Below are 6,156 nucleotides of genomic sequence, written 5' to 3' on the forward strand. Positions count from 1 at the left end.
ACTAAAAGACTATAAAGCTATCATGTTATCATGTAGGACAGACTGCAGGACAAATGCACAGGTACATGTATTTTTAATACTGCAGAGTAACTTGAATTGCAGCAATAATAAAGTTTTATTTGCTAAACTTCAAGATTATTGCTGTTTGAAAAATAAAATGGACACAGTATAATAAATATAATATTAAGTAACAGCATGTCAATTAATTTTAGCTTCTCTATGGATAAGACAACACCTATGCTGTAATGTATTTGTTTCAGACCTATAAAAGCTTATTTACAAAGAGGGCAAGGTGTAATGTAAGGGTTTTGCCCACAATGCAAGCTACCCATGTTTTGCTCTTAACAGACACAATTTATTATGTATTCAGTGTGGAGCACTACCCAACTTTGAATGCTACCCAACTGTGAATACTGCACCAGAGTGAACAATTTGCATCTACTATGGAAGCAGTAGCATGTGGAAAGGACTTGGGCAAGATGAGGGCATCCCCTTGAGAATAACCACAAGGGGACACAAGGCACAGCGAAAGCCCTGTACTTACTACCTGCTAGGAACTAAAAACTGTCCTGCAACAATGAGCAATGTCCTCTTTGGACAGTGCAAAAGGTGCACTTTGTGCAAGTGGTTACTGTAAGGATAGTGATCTAAGGACTATAATGCTGTGGTCTTTAGCACTTGCACTACCCCTTCAACAAATTTAAGAGGAGTGAAATACAGTATGTTGTTCAGGAACTGGTGTTGCTTAAATTAATTTGCCACAACAAAACACAAAATGTATCTTAAAGCAAATGGGTAAAGTGTAAAATATTACAATAGGCCTCCCTGTAGAAAGAACAGTATAGTTATGGGATCTATTAGCCAGTATGTTTGGCCAATCTTGGGTGGCCACTTCAGTATCCTTTGCCAGCTCATGCAATTTTGAAGCCACAGCTAGCACTGGAAATGTGCTCTGAGTTCATGAGTGAGGATGTGCCTGTCAAGCGAGTGAGAGAACTGAGAAGTTTCACTAACAAGGGCAGCAAATGCTAGGAGGTTGTATTAAATATTCAACAGTGGACTGTGAAAATCTGTAAAGAAAAATATAAAACCAGAAGCCTTCTGCCAGTTTTGCAAGAAGCAATATTCTCCCCACCCAAACAGGTATGGAATCCATTATCCAGAAAGCTTCAAATTACAGAATGCCCGTCTCCTATAGACTCTTTTTATCCAAATAATACAAATGTTAATAAACTATTTCCTTTGTAATAATAAAACAGCGGGGGTCATTTATCAACACTGGGCAAATTTGCTCAAGGGCAGTAACCCATGGCAACCAATCAGATTACTGCATTCATTGTACTGCTTGCACTAATCACTGAATGGTTGCTATAGGTAACTGCCCATTGGCAAATTTGCCCAGTGTTGATAAATGAGCCCCACTACCTTGTACTTGATCCAAACTATAATATTTAAACTATAGTTTAAAATGTATATTTATATATAACTATAAATGTAATCCTTATTGGAAGCAAAGCCAGCCTACTGGGTTTATTTAATAATAATGCAGGATTTCCTTGTAGACTTAAGGTATGAAGATCCAAAATACGGAAAGATCCGTTATCTGGAAAACCTCAGGTCCCGAGCATTCTGGATAACATTCTGTAATGACAGAAAATTATCATAATTAAAATGAACCATAATTATTAATGCATATTACTTTGACAGAATGTAAAACTAGATCTTAAAGGGTCCATTGGTGTGTTAGAATGTGCTTACATAATAATGTAAAGCTTCACCATTGCTAAATAGTGAATAAACCACTAAATATACTCCTAAAAAATCATTAAAGTTCCTCAAAATACTTTTACAGTTGCCTAGTTCTGCCAATAGTGCTACTATTAAAGCTCCAGGTCAAACTTGGAAGCTGTATTCTTGTTGTGAGCATATTCTGTGTGTCACTTTGAATAACTGACAGATAGCCGAGTCTTCATCCTTGAAGGAATTTTCCCTAGAGGTGTTCATGTCAAGGAGGCACAAATGAAAGAAGAGAGAAGGGTTTCCACCTATCTGACTGTGCTGTGTGCACATCGCATCAGTCAGTGGGGTGCTCAGTTCCAGCCCTGAAGATGGCTTGTACTGTCAGGTCAATTATGGGCAGATGTTATAGTCACCAAACTTACTTATGCAAGCCCCTGTATTGAATGTATTATAAGTGCATGTGATATGTGATCATTTATCAGCTGCACATTTTAAATTTAAAACTCTTCATTACAAAATATTTAATTGAAAGGCTCAATATGGCATGTTCAACATAAATTCACTTAATTGGGCATGCATTAACAACTATAGCATTTTTTAAAATTTCTAGAAATTTCAGTCATTAAATACAGCCATTACATCTAGTGCGAGTGTTAACAGTCTAGTTGTGCAATTACTGTATCATTATGTTGTGAACAGCCGTAATAAATCAAAACAGCAAAACAAAGTAACTAGAACAGATAACTATAGCGTTTTTATCATTCTGTTTACACCTCCATGTTTCTTCATAGCAATTGAGGGAGAAGAAGGTAAACGAAAGTTGTCACAACATAATGATCTTCCATAAGCCTTTGTCACAAGCAGCTGATGGGAAGTGAAAGCTTCATTTATACAGATACTTTTTTCTCCCTTTACATAATGCTAATAAGCAAATGAAAAATACAACAATGACCCATAAGTGCTTTATTATAAAAACAATACAGAGCAATTTTACTTAAAAGCATTTATTTAAAAAATAAACTTTTTTATATAATGCATAACCAAATTAAAAAATCAGGGTTCTCTATTAAATAGTTTATACATGTCAGTACATTGTAATTTAGCCACATATACACTACAAAACACCATCAAATTAATATCCTTATTGTTTTTTTCACAGTGCGTTATTGCTCCACTAGCTTTAGACACAGATCCATGTCTGCCTAAGATTAGCCTCTGGGGAGCTGAAAGCCTCAAACTTTGAACAAGGAAAGCTTGTATACTTCAAAAGCTTGAGAGTCGAGCTCTTAGTCATTGGCATAACTAGATATTACTGGGCTCCACAGCAAATAATTTTTCAGGCCCCCAAAATGTCTAGAGGTTGATCTGTTCTACCAATATTTATTGAAATTGTATATAAATAAGGGCCTCATGGGGCCCCTATACCTCCTGCCCCCCCTGCAGCCGCAGGGTCTGCTTCCTCTATAGTTACTTATAAATTACAAGCATGCACAGTATCTCACTCAAAACATTTACCAGTGCAACTCAACCACAACACAATCTACATTACAAGGCATCTTAACACAACACACCACAATGCAGTGTCTCCCCCCAGTCTGCCTACCTTATGTTAGAGCCACTCCCTCCTGACGCATTTCCCACTATTATGCGCTTCATCTGATGAAGTGTCCAATAGTGCAAAACGCATCAGGAGGGAGAAATACTTTCCTAAATCTGTAACCTTGTTATGAACTAGGGGGTCTTGATCCAAGGTAGGACCTCCAAAGGGGTGGCCAAACTGAAAGGTCTGCCAGCACATGATTTAAGATGAACTTAATGTGTTGGTGCTCACTAGCTTAATCTGATTGAATCACAGAAAGTCTCTGGTACTAGAGTCCTGCAGCAGGTTGGGTGCCCGCGGGTTACCCGCAAAAACCTGCGGGTTGAAGTTCTCTGTATAGACGAAGGTTGCGGTTCTGCGGGTCGTGAGTCGGCCCGCGGATCTTCTCAATAGCGATTTTTACTCCTTTTTTCTGATCACGCCTACTTCCGATTATGTCACTTCCGGTTTACAATGACAGCACTTCTTGATGGTCAGCGGGTCGTGGGTCCGGGTTGCGGATAAGGTACTTGAGGGTCGGGTAGTGGGTAAGAATAGGGGTTGCGGGTCCGGGTTGCAGGTTGCGGGTACGGGTCGGGTTCCAAAAAATGGACCTGCGCAGGACTCTATCTGGTACTGTGCAAGAATAATGGGAACGCATCTCTCAGCACCCTCTATAATAATTCCACTTATTTGTATGTTGCAGTGAATCAGTATATTTTCTGTTGGATGAGAAATGTTGGTAATTAAAGTAATCCATTAATAACAGTTGTAATTGAGAAATTGTTGCCTTTTCTGCCTTCAGCAATTTAAATAATTCAGGTATAGAGGCCTAATACTAATTTTAAAATAGAAAAATATAACAGAGAAGATCAGTTTGCCTGAAGCTTCTGTTGCTATTCACTGGCTTAATAAGAGGGGAGAGTAGGGCAATGACTTTAAAAACAATGCATAAAAATCAGGGGTGTTTGCCAATGAGGCGAGTTGAGGCTGTCGCCTCAGGCGGCAGCACCCCACTAGGTACCAGGGGCAGCAAAAATGCTGCTCCTGGTACTTTAAAAACAAATTTCCGGGGGAGGGGGGGGCAGCAGCAACTGCTGCTGCCTCAGGCAGCGGAGGGGCCAGGATCGCCCCTGATAATAATAGAATTGTTTTCATCTAAAAACTTATTCTAGAATTGCTCTGCCTGCACTGATTCATACATAACTGCTATTATTATTACTTATATGATTGTTCAGTATATGCTTCAAAGGTTTTTCTTTTACCATAAAATGGTGAATGATTAAATTTGATTTGCAATGGAACAACACTTGATAAAACTGCTTATATATGTTGTACACTTGTCTGTTCTACACATTTTGTGTATATTTTAAAATACCATCACAATACACATTTCATGAGCACAGAGGCTATAAGAGCACACCTCAAATAAATGTAAATTACTGGGGTGTACTGATTGTAGGGAAATGTTGATAAATGAGTTCCAGTTGTCCCCAGTTTTTTCACATGATTTTACTTTGAGCTGCTGATGACATTCATCCTAAGGACTCTTACACACGGGTTTTTTTTTTAAACGCATGCTGAGCGCAAAAGATGAATATATTGCATTTAAACATGTTGACAGATGAAAAAGCATCAAGCGCAAGAAAATGCAATATGCTGCATCTAAACAAATGCAATAAAACAAAAATGGAGTATAACGCAACTCAGAGTACAACCAGGCAGAATATAATGGAATCAATTAGCGAATGCATTTATTTTCGTTCTGCATTTAAATACAGAAAAAAACACCCGCATGTAAGAGCCCTAACCAACCCCTGGTTGCTCTCCATGGTCCTGTCAGAAGTACAGGTATGTAATGTAGTAGTAGCAACACTAATTTAGGTTGAAAAAAGACACACATTCATCAAGTTTAACTTGTTGTTCTAAATTAAACTTGCCTAACTGCTAGATGACCCAGTAAAAGATGAAGAACACCTGTAGACTCTCCCATATGCTTCAGGGTGGGAGAATTGAATGGAGAGTGGTGGAATTTAACACTAGTGGATTGTGGTGATCTCTAACTTCATTCTTTGATAAATATAACCCTATGAAGGCAATCAGATCACTCCCAGGATCAGCTCCCTGTATTTTCCTATTTGCCTAAAAGTCATGCAATCCTCTTCTCAAAGCTATCTAAGGTATCTGTCAGTACAACTACTTCAAAGAGAGAGTTTCATAACATTACAGCTGTCACTGTAAAAAAAATTATATTGCCAGCAAACTATCTTTATTCAAATCTCAATGTATGCCCTTGTGTCTCACAGAAGAACCAACTGGTGAATCAAGCATCAGACAGTTTATTATATGGTCCCCCTGTATGTTTGTACATAGTTATCATACCTTACTTTGAAGGAGAACTAAACCCTAAAAATGAATATGGCTAAAAATGCCATATTTTTTATACTGCAGTTATTGCACCAGCCTAAATTTTCAGCTTCTCAATAGCAGCAATGATCCAGGACTTCAGACTTTCACAGGGGGTCACCATCTTGGAAAGTGTCTGTGACATGTCACATGCTCAGTGGGCTCTGAGCAGCTGTTGAGAAGCTAAAGTTAGGGGTCATCTCAAATTATCAAGCAGAAAAATGAGGTTGGTCTGTAATAGAAGCTGATGCTACAAGGCTGATTATAACATTTTCATGCTAGTTTCATTGGTTTCTGTGCTGACATGTAGTAATTATTTGTATTAATTACTAATCAGCCCTATATTATGACATTTATATTCTATGGGTACTGTATATTGTATACTGTATATTGTGAGTGGGTCCCTAAGCTCAGTAAGTATCTATTTAATC

This window comes from Xenopus laevis, chromosome 1L (genome assembly GCF_017654675.1).
Source record: "Xenopus laevis strain J_2021 chromosome 1L, Xenopus_laevis_v10.1, whole genome shotgun sequence".
In the NCBI taxonomy this organism is placed as follows: domain Eukaryota; kingdom Metazoa; phylum Chordata; class Amphibia; order Anura; family Pipidae; genus Xenopus; species Xenopus laevis.